Source organism: Struthio camelus, chromosome 17, assembly GCF_040807025.1.
Source record: "Struthio camelus isolate bStrCam1 chromosome 17, bStrCam1.hap1, whole genome shotgun sequence".
Taxonomy (NCBI): Eukaryota; Metazoa; Chordata; class Aves; order Struthioniformes; family Struthionidae; genus Struthio; species Struthio camelus.
The window spans coordinates 15,374,251-15,390,814 of record NC_090958.1 but is presented as its reverse complement, the minus strand read 5'-3'; positions in this window follow the sequence as shown (position 1 = coordinate 15,390,814).

The following is a 16,564-nucleotide window of genomic DNA, read 5'->3' as shown; positions in this document are numbered from 1 at the left end:
AGGAGGTCCCTTACACCATAAAAATAGACACAAAATTCTTTTTGGTAGCTACTTCAAGGCAAGAGGAAAGGAAGATCACACTTTTAAAATGAAAAGATGAAATCACGTCAGAGTTTCCAATCACTGTCTATTAATCCAAGTCCGCGTTACACACTATACTGATAACCATGCTGGATGATCTGTGCAAATTCGAAAGGACACAAAAGAAAGCAGCTAGCTCTAGCTATCAACAACAAAAATGGCATCACCTGTATTTTTGCTGTCTATCTTTGCACCTCACCAAAATCTCGGTGACTTTAGGACCATTTTTAATGCTATCAGAGTGTATCACATATTTTTCAATTGAAGACTAAAAGGGCTCGATAGAAAGAGGCATTATCATGCTGATTTATATACCTGGGAATTGAGACATAGAAATAGCAAAATGAGCTGCCTAAGATCACGCAGCACATCAGCAGAAGAGCGGGGAGCTGAATCCAGACCTGATTGATTGTCCAGCTCAGTCCACGGCAGGAACAGCCTCCTGATGTATCAGGTTCTTCCATTCTGTATAATTAGAATGATTTGAAGAGAGCAGAATTCAGCGCAAAACTGGGCCCTGAAATTCTCTGTCTGTCAAACAGACAAATAACTGTTCATAGCTCCATTTTTTGCCAAGCTGCTTTGTGATTTCTTTCTTTTCATGTTTGTCTGGAGTTGTCAGTTTCTCAAGCGGCTCTTCGTGATCACAAAGATGTAGGTTTTCAAATATTTGGGGAAGCTTCAAAGATGTCACATCTCCTTTTCAGTGGTATGAAAACAAGACAAGCATTTGGCATGCAACTGAAAGTTAACTATTAAAAGAAAAAAAGAGAAGAAGCATTCCTACCGTAAGAGTGGTTTTATCTTCAAGACTTTAACCTCTTTCACAGCCCAAGGGACACCAAGCTATGACACACTCTTGTTACTAGCCAACCCCAGTACTGACTTTTTTTTCCCAGTTTCAGGCAAATTATTCTCACCATTATAACCATTATACTTTTCATGTCCCTAGTCAAAAAGTGTACAGCTGAAAGAGCGCAAGGAAGAATCATGAAAGTCTGTAAAATACGAGAAGATTTCTGCAGGAAAGTACTGGACTATTTTATTTGGTTTTCTTTTTGTTTTATTTTAAAAGGAAATAACAGTTTCATAAAACGAATGATGAGTTTCTATTAATCTTCTTCAAGAATGGGACAACTGATGCAATTAAAACACATGTAAAATGTCTAAGCATGTCAATGGCCTACACAAGTCACAGTCACACAGCTTTTAGGACTAACAGTGTAAAACTGCTAACTGGAATAATAATCAGAATATAAATTGTGCCCAGATTCAAAACAGGTTGGTGATATAAAGGAAAACATGGATATCTAAATCTACACTGCTAAATGGCTACTGGAATTGGCATCTACTGTTAACCAGGCATGAGGGTGTTGTGGGGAGAGCCAGACCCTGACCTACAAATAACCTCAGCCTTGGACAGGTGTCTGGCACGGGATCGCTCTGACAGGCGCAGAGTTTTAGAGGTTTTTGAAGGCTGAAAACTGAAGTCCAAGTTCCTTTTCCCAGTGTTAAATCCTCACTTCTCAGGTTCCCAGAACTTAAACATACTATTTCGCAGAACCTTTTCAAAAAAAGTGAATCTGCTAGCTGTTTTTACGTGGTAAAGGGAACACCAGTCCTGTTGTGACCCTTGAAGATAGCAACAAGCAGTGCTGATTACGTAGCCAGCAAATACTTGAACTGATTAGAAGGGAGAGAGGATGATGAAGTTGCTATACAAGGAGCAGCCACAGTTATGGAAAGAAAAAAGGAAAAAAAGTTTGAAAAAATTATCTTACAACATTTATTATGAGAGACAAGTAGAAAAAAACATGAAATAAAGAAGCAGAGATTTCTTAACCGAGCTGAAACTTTTTGACAGTAAAATAAATAGTAACAGTAGTTTTGCAAGCATAGATTTTAAAACATCTCTTAAACTCCAATGATATACATTTCTGCCAGGACCTGCAATTTTAAATGAAAAGGTATCATTTTGATGCTCACATAATGGAAACTATATTAACAGCCAGAACAGTGACTGAAATAGAAGCTACTTATCCTGGGCTTTTTTCCTTTATGGAGGTTCCAATTTGTTTTTCACCTGTACTGAAGTAGATCAGGAACAATTTAAGTGAACTCAGTAAAGTTTGCTAATTTAATGCTCATAGGAGCAAGAAGAGAATTAGTCTGTATCTTGTAATCATGTAAATAAAATGTATGCAAATACTTTACATCGTTTAAAAACTATCTAGCAGCAACGGGTACAAACAAAGAGCTAGAAAGGTTTACTGTTACACTATGTTGCAGCCAAATTGTGTGGCATTTTAGAAAATAAAGTCTGCACGTACTCTGAGGACATATGAAATACACAAAGCCACATTTCACAGACCATTTCAGACTGGAGCTGAATATTAAGCACAAGTGATTTAAACTCAAGGCATGGAACTGACGACAGCATGGAGGAGCCTGTATGCTAACAGGTGCCCAAACTCCCTTGATAATAAATGAAAGCACTCTACTGTGGCATGTTTGTCACCAAGGCTCAGGGGCTTACAATTCACCATCCCTACTTGTCTAGCAGAGCTTGGTTTGTTAACCTCCTAGTGACCCATCTTTTCGTCAGTGTTGTACATGAAGTAATTACAGGTTTCACGCTACAGCAGGTTGCTGGGGTACCTTCCAGAGCCTAAAGCAATGATGCAGGCATGAAATTACAGACAGATGCCTGCAGTTGTGATGGCTACATTAATTGGCTTCTTTTACAGGTCACAACTTTGGGTGCTTTATTATCCAGAGAGACTCAGCTTAGTGGGGCTAGGCTTACTGGAAACTAGTTGCCGGAGTTTTCTCCTGTGCACGGGTATTAAAAGAGGCCCATTTTCAGTACTAAAGGAATACTCAGGGTACCTGATCTCAGCGTGAAGGTTCTGCATTTTCTTACATGCAAACCTGCATCCCTATCCTTGCATCTTATATTTAAAAAAGTATCTTGGAGCAGTTGAACCCACACAGTCTGGAGAAACAGATTTAAGGGTGAACCAGTTCCTCCACCTCTGCCCAAGCCTCTCTGCTAAGAGGATCTGTCGACCACAGCCAGAACAAGCATGTAAGCAGCATGGACAGCAAGGGATGGTTCTGAGAGAGCCTTAGGAGCTCACAGGATAAGTCTTTGGAATACTGGATCCAAAATGCTCAAGTCGCTTTTGAAAATGAAAAGTACAAGTGTAAGTTATGAATGGTCTGTATAAAATGCTGTCTCTCCAGCTTAATCCAGTGGTTACTGAGGTCAAGAGGAATCACTATATTTTATTAGCACAGTACCAGACACCTGTGTTGCAGGGCTGTGGCCAGACAGCTGAATCTTATGTTCATCCTTTCTATCCTGTGCTATCTTTGAAATGTAAAGGACTGCCCACAGTGGCTGAGGTCTTTCAGTGTATTATCAGATCCATAACTCACCTGCAACCAATACTTTTAACTTCATAATACTTGACTTTTAAGAAAAAGCTGAAAGAATCACAGACTCTTAGAAGATTTTCAGGGTCAGAAAGTTTATAGTCTTGAAATAAAGGCAAGCTGGAATTTTTGGGCAACTGTCTTATATTTTATAGGTACATCTTTCTTCAGAGAAATTCTGTCTTAACACTGTAAGAATTCAGATGATCAAATCAGCAAGCAGGACAATAAATGCAGAGAGTGAAGTCTTTTCCAGGTAGAGCCAAAGTATAGTCCAAAATTCCTAAATGCCTTTTTCAATTTTAGAGTATCTTTATCAAATTTAACAGTAAACTTAAGAGCAGGCTGGGCAACATATACACTTCAGAATTAAACAAATCTGTTTCCATTTCATATTTTGGTCTTGAGCTGACTCAATACTCTTCCTGAACGATCATTACATCATTTTTAGTACTATTCTAGGACAGAACATGAAGAAGGGAGACCAGAAGATCGTTTGAGATGCATGTCATGCATAATTTGTCAAACATGGCACAGGGGAAAAAAAAAACAGAGACTTAAACCAAAGGCTTTATCTGATTTCAAATCTGTGAGTATTTTCACTTGTTTCTGGTGCACTGCAATCCAGCAATATAAATTATGGGAAATGGGGAAGCTCTTATCTGGGCCAACCCTTAGCAGAACCACATCTGGTGAGTATCTCCTCACCCTGCAGGATGAGGTGCTTTCATTGCAGGACTACTTCCTCACTGTTAAACATGAACAACTAAGAGGAACAACTGAAAATTTTGCCCCTTAAACCACTCTTACATTTCAGTTTCCTGCAAGCATGATGTTGCTAACACATTATTTACACTATTTGATTGTCTCGATTTTACATCAAGGGTGTGAGTTCTGATATACAATTATGTAAGAAAGATTGGAACCAAGCCTTATCATTTTGTATTAAGAATAAAAATGCACAATATTGCATCTTCTCATTGACAGAAAGAATACATTAGTGTCTACTATATCTAGCATATAATGGCTTATTGCAGCTAACATTTTGACCAAATGCATAATGTGGCTTCAAATGGAACTGCAATACAGCAAATAAAGTCAATATAAAAATATCATACAGGATAGAAAAGACAAGAAATAATCAACCATTCTGCTCTTCTTTGGCAAAACTCTGTTAAAAGAACACTACAAAGCTTGAAAAAAGCCTGCAATTGCTACACTAACTTTCCACAGAGAACTCTGCCCCAGGCAGACACCAAGCATATAAACATTCTGTCCAGCTGGTTTAAGTTCAGTAAACTTAAAAGAACTAAAAATAAGATCTAACCACTGGAAGCTCTTCGCAAGCTTTATAATAGTCACTGATGGTATTCCTATCTATTCTGCTTTTCTCCATGGACAAGTTTTCCCAGATAAAAATCTGAAGGAAGAACAAACTCTGAAGTCAGTTTTTATTTAATATGGTCGCAGAAAGCAGAACAGCAGCAAGGTTTATTCAACTCACTGAAAAACCCTGATACTGAGTGAGTCTCAGAGAAAATACATTTACATATAAAATAAAGCCTGTACTTCAGTTCTATGTGATTTAATGAAATTCATGGATCAGTAGGTTTTGCGGTGTCTTTACATTTGTGTGTATACAAAAATTAAAAATTAGGGTTTAGGTTTGTTTGGCTTTTGATTTGACTCAGAATATGAGATGACAACAAGTGGATTAATTTTACATACATAAAGCACAATTGTATGCAAGCCTGTAAGAAAAAGCAAAGGGGTCAGTAAAGTTGGCACAGCTATGCAAAAACACGAGCACAGATATGGAATATATTCTGTTATTCACTCGGGTATATGGAGCCCTATTTTGGCATCCAGGCACATCTTAATCTCGAAAGAGAGGTGAACACATCACAGGGAATCAGCTGTGACATTGGTGATTAGTCATTACGTGAAATCAATTCAGATTAAAATTTCTGACCTAGAATATACTGAAAACAAAACAAACAAATGCCTGAACACTATAAATGCAAAGTTAGCATGACTTACTTGTTAGATTTATAGCCTCCTGCTAATGTAAAGATTCTAAATGTACTGGCGGAGGCATTGAAATCATTATATTTATGGTAACATCTATTGTTGCAAATATGATCAGACTATCATGGTTAGTGTCCATATACTCTTTGCCTAGAAGACCTTACTATCTGCATGAACAAGAAAGAGAATTTGTCTCTTTCAATCCAACCAAAAATTCATTCTTAAAATATTTCCTGGGAAACCAAAAGTACAAATGAATTAACTGTATGTACATCATGTTTCCATTGTTATTTGTAACACTGAAGCTTTTTTAAAATAATAGAAAAATGAAAAGTATAATTTAATCAAATATTAAAACATTCCATTCAGAAAAAAGGTTAAAATGGAATAAAATACTTCATTTTATTTTAGAGTGAAGTTATCTGACATGGATGCAGTCAGTCAGAGGCTACAATCTCTTTTTTTAAAGTTAAGATTGCTGATAGAAAAAATGTTCCGTTGTATAATTTTTAACCTATCTTGTTTATTAGTCCTATTTAACAAATGCTCAACTGGATCAGAGTATTCTCAAAATCATGAAGGAAGCTTGAAACAGAAATTCAGAAGTGGCACCCTGTTTGTTTAAAGCTGCAGGACAGAGACTTCCTGGTTGTAATGCAACATGTTACGTAATCATATGGCTGACTTGGACCATATTAGGAAGGATGAATTTTCAGAAATGTTGTAGATGATAGACAGAGAAAATGCAAAGAAACAATCAGAGGGAGAAGTAAAAACAACTCCAGCTATTCTAGGTTTAGAGATAAGCAACAGAGCCTGGTAATGATCCCAGCATAGGAAGAAAGAAACAAAGTAAGTGGAAATCAAAGCAACCCGGAATACGCAATAAGAATTTTGTACACAGAGAGAAATCAGAGAGATAGGAAAAGATGTGAACCTGGCAGGAGAGAGCAGGAAATCTCCTGAACGCCCAGTGGAGATCCTGGATCAAGAACACAGAGAAGAATCCTTTCAACTTCCGGTTTCACTATTCATTCCTGGCTTACACATAGTTTTTCCTTTAAGACTGCCTGCTCAAGAAGGTTCTACTCCGACCTGCTGAGTGATGAGCTTTGCAGTAAGCTGTGGTGAGGGCAATGAGGAGAGAGCTCTCGCTGACAAACTCCAACACCATAGCAATCTTCATAAGTGCCAGCTGTGCCTGGTCCCTGCAATGGGTGCCAGTAATTACAGCTGACACTGCACTCATGATTCAGTTTTGAAAAGTAAAGTAAAAATAATGCCTGGACGTTAGTATTTAAGTTCATCATAGGATTTTTAGGATTAATAGTATTTTTCATCCCTCAACTCCTCGGCCTTGCTTCAGTTAATTAAAAGAAAAGCTGGACACAATTTGATGGAAGAATTAGCATCTTGCCTGGAATCACTGTGGATTAAAAGCTGACTTATGCTTTACTGGGCCTTTTAACACTGGGATTCTTGGTTGCCAAAGGAAAAACAATGTAGAAGCTTGCAGGAAAGCAAGTCATCTGAACTGTGCAAATTATTTTCCTGTCAGTGGAAGAAGGGAGATGTGAGAGAGGGTGTGCTGTCCCTCAGCAGGGCTGGAAGGAAAGAAGCCTGCAGCAGCAGCCTGGGGCATATCCTAGGTGTTACTGCAGATGCAAAGGGATGAGCTAGTGATCACAGCACCAGATGCAGGATGGGTGAGGGGCCACAGTATTGGTTTCAGATAGCACAGCTGAAAATCAACTCTGCTGTTCTTCGTGAGGCCTGTACGCCTGACGTAATCAATAACATGTGCTATCGGATAAGCTTTAGTGTAGATTTTCCTAACACCACTGCCAAACCAAAGTTACTCCAGACTCCTACTAGTATCAGCAAGCAAAGATTCATGACCAAGACTTTTAAAATGAAAGGATTTTGGAGCATTTGCAATGCTCAGTCCTTTACACTAGCATAAGACCCAGATTAAGGACCACCACACCAAAAAACCTTTCCACTGAGGACATTCCAGGTCGTGACCATTCCAAGAGGAGAGAGACAAATGGAGAACTTCTGCTTTCAATGTTCAACACTTTCTGATTAAACGCAGAAAAATAAAGAAGAATGAACCTATTTTTTTTCTTTTTAATAGTAAGGCTTTACTTGCAATCCTGGTCTAGTCTTTTGGGTATTCATTGCAGCCTTTAAAAATTGTTTCCCACATTTATTTCAGGGTTTTGTTATTTCCTTCTTCTTCACTTGCCACACACTCCTTCTCCCCTAGTTAGCTTTTCAAGAATTTGTTCTTACAAATGAGTTTTTGGTCAACTCACATATGCCTGTTTTAGGATGTCTGAAACATCAGATGGTGTTTTGTAGGCATCAGAAGGACTGACGCATTGAGGTCTCTGTTTTCCATTATCACCTTTTAATTCAAATCCAGGCATTTATTAACACCTTTGCACAACAAAGGAAAGATATTGTCTTGTATAAACAAGTGAGCAAGTGCAGTGGGACTGGCAGAATTCTAGTAGGGACTGCAGTAGGATGACTGTAAAATAGTGCAAGCTGAAAAGGGGAAGGTGGAAAGTTGTACAAGTATGAAACTTCTAGTATGTTTGGCTTACACAGGTTATCTGCAGGTGTAGGCAAGGAGGTGGTATTTCTCCATACCCCTAACCAGTCTGATGCAGCTCGCAGACCCCTGTACCTCATGATCAGCCTGCATCCACCCTAATATATGAGCTGAACCCAACCTGTCTCTAGACACACCATGGACTCAACCCATGCGGTTCCCACATGGGAACCCCCACATTGAGCTCCCACATTGATGCTGCCTGTGAGTCCTACAGGGCCAAGCTATTGGTGCTGGCTTAGGCTGCCTCAGTGCACTGCCAGAGCGCATACCCATTGCTGAGAGCTGGGTTTCACTAGCATTTCTGACAACACTCAAGCTTTTATTTGGCTTAAAAAGAGGCTTCCCAAAACTCCCCATTGAAGGTAGGAGCCTTCCTTGGCTTAATGCTTCAAGGATGAAACAGTAGGTGAGAAACAACACCAATACACTTTACACTGAGCTACTGCACATAAGACTGCTCTTTCTTCGTAGTAGCAAAAGAAATACAAACTGTTAACAAATTTATTTTTTTAACAAACTATACAAATTGCAACAACTGTATGTAAACATGAAGGTAATCATGTGCATATGCATAATAGGCATCATGAATGCAATACCCCTCATTGTAGTACACCTACCTCATGTCTTGGTGCCGTGAGGCTTACTTTGTATCTATCTTCCCCCCTTATGCTGGGCTGGCAACACAGCCAGGCACCCCCTCTACTTTGCTTCAAGCTTCCTCCTATGTTTTGAGGATCTTCTTAAACAGGTTTCCTTTCCTGATTCTGCTTTCTTTTCAGTTTTTGGCAACTTCTTCAGCTCTACACGACAGTCCCATTCACCCAAACCAGTCCCCACCAGTTTGTTTGGACATCAGCTTTGTCTCAAGCTATCTGCTCAGTGAGACTCAAAAACTGACTGACCTTTTTCTGGAACAGACATGAAAAACGTCTTCTGCACAGGGGTACATTTACATCAACAGAGTAGCAATGCAGAGCCCAGTGATTTTCACAATATCAGCTGTATAATAATGTCAGAATGTGAACAAAAATGTTTAACTCTCTAAGAGAGTCCCCAACCTACCAGATCAGATGTGCCAGACTGCTGCAAGGCAGTGATGGTATCCAAGGGGAGAACAGCATGCTGATCAAATGTTAATTTCAGTTGGAGTTCAGTCTCTGAGGGGAAAAAAAAGTCTCATTGCCTAGGACAAAATAAGCTCGGTACCAAATTACAAAAAAAAAATGCAAAGTAGCCAAGAGTAAACACATATCACACCAGAGACAAGTGGGGAGCCAGCTGGAGCCAGCTGAACCTCAGCTGGTTTCAGGGGTGTTCTGGGTAGACTCACATGCAGAAGGGCAAGGAGAGGTGGCCAGAATCTGTATTGCTCAAGTTATACGTGGATAAACTCTATTTTTCCACGTTTACTTTTCTTTATGAGAGTGGCTACCGTGACTAGGGGACAGGCCACTTGGGAGGAATACAGGGACGTTGTCAGAGCGTGCAGGGATGCAACAAGGAAGGCCAAGGCCCCTTTGGAATTAAATCTGGCAAGGGATGTCAAGGATAACAAGAAGGCCTTATTCAAATACATCAATAGCAAGAGGAAGACTAGGGAAAACGTGGGCCCGCTGCTGAATGGGGTAGGTGCCCTGGTAAAGAAGGATAAAGAGAAGGCAGAATTGCTGAATGCCTTCTTTGCTTCAGTCTTCACTGCTAAGGCCAGCCTTCAGGAATTCCAGACCCTGGGGACAAGAGAGAAAGTCTGGAGAAAGGAAGACTCTCCCTTGGTCGAGGAGGATCGGGTTAGAGATCATTTGTCCAAACTTGACATCCATAAATCCATGGGCCCCGATGGGATGCACCCACGAGTGCTGAGGGAGCTGGCGGATGTTGTTGCTAAGCCACTCTCCATCATCTTTGAAAGGTCCTGGAGAACAGGAGAGGTGCCTGAGGACTGGAAGAAAGCCAATGTCACCCCAGTCTTCAAAAGGGGCAAGAAGGAGGAGCCAGGAAACTACAGGCCTGTCAGCCTCCCCTCCATCCCTGGAAAGGTGATGGAACAGCTCCTCCTGAAGGTCATCACTAAGCATCTGGAGGACAAGAAGGTGATCAGGAGTAGTCAGCATGGATTCACCAAAGGGAAATCATGCTTGACCAATCTGATAGCCTTCTATGACGGAATGACTGGCTGGGTAGATGAGGGCAGAGCAGTGGATGTTGTCTCCCTGGACTTCAGCAAGGCTTTTGACACTGTCTCCCATCCCATCCTCCTAGGTAAGCTCAGGAAGTGTGGGCTAGATGAGTGGACGGTGAGGTGGATGGAGAACTGGCTGGATGGCCGAGCGCAGAGGGTTGTGGTGAATGGCGCGGAGTCAAGTTGGAGGCCTGTAGCTAGCGGTGTCCCCCAGGGGTAGGTCCTGGGTCCAGTCTTGTTCAATATATTCATCAGTGACCTGGAGGAAGGGATAGAGTGCACTCTCAGCAAGTTTGCTGATGATACAGAACTGGGGGGAGCGGCTGACACACCAGAAGGCTGTGCTGCCATTCAGAGGGACCTGGACAGGCTGGAGAGCTGGGCGGAGAGGAACCTCACGAAGTTCAACAAAGGCAAGTGCAGGGTCCTGCACCTGGGGAGGAATAACCCCATGCAGCAGGACAGGCTGGGGGCTGACCTGCTGGAAAGCAGCTCTGCAGAGAAGGACCTGGGAGTGCTGGTGGACAAGCAGTGAAGCATGAGGCAGCAATGTGCCCTTGTGGCCAAGAAGGCCAACGGTATCCTGGGTTGCATTAGGCAGAGTGTTGCCAGCAGGTGGAGGGAGGTGATCCTGCCCCTCTCCTCAGCCCTGGGGAGGCCTCCCCTGGAGTACTGTGTCCAGTTCTGGGCTCCCCAGTGCAAGAGAGACATGGCACTCCTGGAGAGAGTCCAGCAGAGGGCGACAAAGATGATGCGGGGACTGGAGCATCTCTCCTCTGAAGGAAGGCTGAGGGAGCTGGGCCTGTTTAGCCTGCAGAAGAGGAGACTGAGAGGCGATCTGATCAATGTGTACGAGTGTCTGAAGGGGGGCCCCCGTCGAGAGGATGGGGCCAGCCTCTTCTCCGTGGTGCCAAGTGAGAGGACAAGGGGCAACGGGCAGAAACTGAAACACAGACAGTTCCATCTGAACATGAGGAAAAACTTCTTTCCTGGGAGGGTGACAGAGCACTGGCGCAGGCTGCCCAGAGAGGTAGTGGAGTCTCCTTCGCTGGAGATATTCAAAACCCGCCTGGATGTGATCCTGGGCAACGTGCTCTAGAGGACCCTGTTTGAGCAGGGGGGTTGGACTAGATGATCTCCAGAGGTCCCTTCCAACCTCAACCATGCTGTGATTCTGTGAATCAGCATAGCTCCACTGAAACTGACAGAACTGTGCAAGTTTTTTTAGCTACATATAATCTAATCCAAGACTATAGATTGAGAAACAGGCACTTCACCAGAAAAATCAGCTTGGCATATTTCAGTACACAGGGCCAATGCCACTTAGGAGCTGGCAAACGTGTGACTGTTTTTCTCTGTTGCTTTCAAAGATGTCTTAACAAAGCTTTTTTTGAAACTGTATCTGTTCTTTTAAATGTTGAAGCTCACCTCTTCTGTGGGTGTTTGGGAAGCAGTGGAAGTGAAGCTGACTGGTGATGAGAACAGAGAGAAAACAGAAGTGTTTCGGTAAGAACTGGAATTAGAAAAAATTAGAAGGAGAAGGTCAGCGTGTGTACACCAGCACAAAATTCAGGGTAAACATACTCCATAGGTGAGCACCTTACATTTGACCTTCTAGCAAAAACATTAATTCCTGCTGCTGCCTTGTGTGACAAAATCTAAGATGCTTTGAGGAGTATTTGTCCTTTTTGGCTTCTTTCTTCAGTTCTGTCATGTAAACAGTTATTGCTGGGAAAAGCCCTGTTCTGTCTGGTTAAAAATACTGAAATGAACTTGTTTTTCTGGTAATAACCTTTTTTTTTCTCTGCACACTCTGAATTCTACGTTTTGGAGGCTCAAGGCTTCCTCTAATCAGCATTCCAAGTCTGCAAAATGGTATTGTTCAGTTATGAACAATGACTAAGTATCAATGACTAAATAAGGATTAAAAAAAACCCTCATTTGACCTTTTAGCTCTAAAGCACTCTAAAGTGCCGTCTCTCCATTAGTGGATTGTTATCTGCAGCCTATCTATTAACTCACCCAGCTTCACATATTTAAATGTTAGGGTGCGAGCAAGAACAGATGTTTCCAAATGGGGAGAGGCCTAAATCTTTCTTGTCTTAAAAATGTGCCTTTCCTGTGTTAAAACAATTCTGCCAAATGGCCTTTTTTGAAGTTCACAGGAAGTAATTGATTTCTTGTCCTCAAATGTATTGCTACAAGATTATCAGGAAGTCCAGTGATTTTTTTTAGGAAATCTGATCAACACTTTCCTTGACCAAAGAAATAATCTTGACCTATATTATACATAGATATAGAGGATCATATCTAGAGTATTGTTTAAGTGTTTGCTTCAAATAACCATTCAGTTGAAAAACAGAGATTTTTATTGCTTTGCTTCACAATGTACCATCATGATTTTAATGCAAAACTACACATGAGGTTAAGACCTTCCAACAAGCTCCAGCGAATCACCTGAAATACTCAGGCAAAAATACAAGACTATAACAATTTTTTAATCACTGTCATTCATTCAGATTTATAACAAACTTCAAAAGCCAAGGGAGCATTGCTTAATTTTGAGTTTAATTGCAAACTTCCCACAAAGGTCCCAGTAAACACCTTATAATACAACTTTTGATGATTTGGCCGCGTGGAAGATTTGTTTTGAAGTTCTTGAAGGTGATACTAGAGTTAACTCTGTAAAGAACCAGCAAGGCACAAAATGGACTTGATGGAGTAGTTTAGATTAATGCCCATCATCCAGGCTTGATATTTTTTAAGACAAGTTTCTAATTACTGAGCCATTTCTACTAGAGCCATGCACCAGAGTTTTGTACAAGCACCTAGGACAATATTTATTTAAAAGTGTGTGATATGAGACTGTCAGTAGCTTCTAAAGAGCCATCTACTCTGTTTGTAATGCTCCCCTAGAGCGCTCACCAACGCCATGTGCACTCTACCACCTGTCTCACACTATTATTATTAACTTACAAACTTCTCCAGGCTATATACATGCTATGTAAATTGTAGATATGAATTTCCCAGAGGCACAGGGGACACAGAACTAAACACAACTCACATTCAGCCACACTTTTAGATGGTATGGGAAACCCACCCTACAAAAATGGATCAGTGTCTCTGAACGTTTTCATGTTAGTGCCCTATAATTTGAAATCAATTTTTCTTTTTAACTTCTGCTGAAAGCACATGTTACAATTCAACTCTTATATTGATAACCTTCTGCTGCCTGTATAACTTTGAGTGGTTTGGGCAAATGAAAACACAAACAGTCCAGCTGAAATCAGAAGAGCTATTCGTGTGATTGCTACAAAAGAGGTGAATCAGTCCCTGTGCAGAAGGTTAGCTTAAGCCCTTGCTGCTTTGAAACTTCATGTAAATACACAAAAGAAGACATAAGATGAAGGGCTACAGTGGAGTTCAGAAATCATGCTTGCCCTAGGATTAGGCCAATTTCAGACATGTGGCTAAAGGAAACAGAATGAGACCCAAGATAAATGAGACTCTCGGGCTCGTCCAGGGAGAACTAAGGCAACGTTCACTTTATCACATTCTAAACCTACCTCAACCTTCGCTTGTAGATTCCACCACAGAAGGTAGTTCAGATGCAGCTAAAATTCAGAGGCTTCTTCGTCGTTTTATCCTTGCAATACTTCCTTCTGTTCAAATCTTCCCTCTACCACCACTATACTCATCCTTCCAATTTTTCTTGCCTTTGTTCTCTTACCATCTACAAAGCCTGTGTGGAACCTGTAGCTACAAAAGTCTACAGAATTTATCATATATGCCCGCTGGCAGTACCTACCCATAAGGTCATGGCCTGAGAGGCAACTAGTAGGGCAGGAAGTTTTCAGAAAACATCCAGCCATACATTCCAACCCTGTTCCCTCAAGGGTCTGTGAGTCTCTCAACCCCCACGTTATCCATGTGGATCAATATGATTTTTGACATACTTTTTAATCTTTCCATTTTCTTCAGAGGAGCCATCAGCACTGGCTAAGGCACGGGTCTTTCTCTCTCACCTGTCTGTACCCTGCATAGCTTATTTAGTTACCTACCCTATCTCATCAGGACTTCACTAGCCTCCTCTGGATAAAGGTATGAAGCTGTCAAAAAGTCAGACTTTGGCTAACAATTACTAACTTACAAAGACAGAAAAACAATGACTTTACTTTAAAAATGAATCCGTATTGTGTTGTACCAAGTTTTCTAGAGACTGAACAGAGGTAGGACACAGTTTATGGCAGAAGAGAGGATCTAAAAGAGGAATGTAACGTTACTCAGATCCACTACCTGTATTTGGAGGTTAAGAGACACTTGACCAAAGGTCAGTAAAACTTTCAAAAGGTTTGGATAAAGAGAACTGCAGCTTTCTCAGCTGGTGGTGAGTGAAAACTCTGAGTTCAATCTTACACCTTACATCTAAGGATCTTACATCTGTAATACAACACCAGGAAGACTAAGTAATATTAGAAGAGAGAGCTTATGAAGATAATAGGAGCATCTCTGTGTTGGTCTGCTGCTGATTGTTAAAACATTCACAGCTTCTAACCAAAACGTGTCATTTCAGAAAAGTCTCTTAAAAGGTCTGCAATCCTCAAAGAAACTTTGTAATATGAAAAAGCATAAAGAAGGATAAGATGGAAAGAGCAAGTGCCAGTGGTTTTCCAACACCTCCACTTGCAAAAAAAATCTCAGACAGCTCTTAGCCTGCGTTGTTGCTTTTTGCTTGTTTTTTGTTTTTTCAAGCTCTCACATCCCTAAATATATTCCACTAGTTTGTCAAGGTAGTTCTTGGAAAAAAATGTCATCTTCTTGATTCCACTGGATAAAAAGCTGATTCTGAAAAAAAATTTGTTTCAAAACGAGCAGCAAAGAGTGTGTTTGTATGCACTCGCACTTCACTCATTATCTGAAAATAAGTCAAGAAAACAAGAAAAGAGAAATATGAAAAGGTGCTATTTTTTGAGTAGGACATATTCCCCTCTTTTGAAACCATTTTTATAGCCTTGAGGGAAGCAAGTAAGAGCTGAAAAGAGATTATTATTGTACTTTAGCACAGCACTTTATTTTTGAGTGATGTTAGAAACAATGGCTCACTTTCACATATGCCGAGTGATCAGTACCAGAAATCCTTCCTTTTTTGATCAATTTTGCATGGGGCAATTTATTATTTTTAAAAAGAAAACAGCGCCTTTAGCAAAGATTGTATACATCTGTGTAGAATTACTACTTTTTCCTTCGGATAAAAGTTTTTGAAACAATCTAAAAGAGGTAGGTTTACTATCCGATACTACTGTACTGTTAATAGTGAATCTTTAATATTAGCGTGACCTGCAAAGGCTGGTTTCACTCTCTAACTATAATAGGGTGCTGTTAATTTAAGCAGCTGAAGCAACCTCAATAGTTCAGTCTTCCACTGCAGCTGTAATGCATGCCTTCCAATCAACACTTGGTGCAAATCTGAAACGGCAGTACCAAATTGTAATTCCATGCTTATGAGCACTGACAGAGCAGGTAGAGGGTTAAATACTTAAAGATGGAAGACAGGCTGAAGCCATAAAAATCTGATTAACATTCTCCAAGAAGCAGGTCATAGGCTAAGTAGAAATCTCTTTGAAAATGTACCTGTTGGGTACATGTTAATGTAGCTAGTAAGGAGAAAGAGCTGCTACTGTTTCCGTGTCCAAAAACCCCTGATACTGATACTACTGCACCTTCTGCTTCAGTAATGAAACAACTGAAAGTTCTTCTATATCCTCTCTGCATCCTAAATTTTGGGTACAATACTGCAGTACTGCAGTATGATACTACAATGCTTAAAATAAGAATACTAGTCTAGAAGAAAGACTCAAATACTTATTCAGTTTTTAGGTAGTCCTGTTCTGAAATTCATGGAACTTCTGAGGATACATTTGAATACATGTCTGAATTCAAGCACCTGCATAGGTGCCTCTGTTCTGATACTATACACAAAATAAAAAATGTGGATCGCTTCTGAAGCTGCATAGGTCCTTCCCATTTGAATATTCCTTATTCTCTCCTTAACCCTGAAAGTGATTTTTGCTATTTCCCTGCCATTCTCTCTTATTCTTCCTGATCTGAATGCTGGATATGAACTAAGTTACTTTTGATTTAGCTGTGTCAAGCTACTTGCCAGGGAAATGTCAACAAATTTATATAGGTCAGATGAACAACTAACATCTATAAAA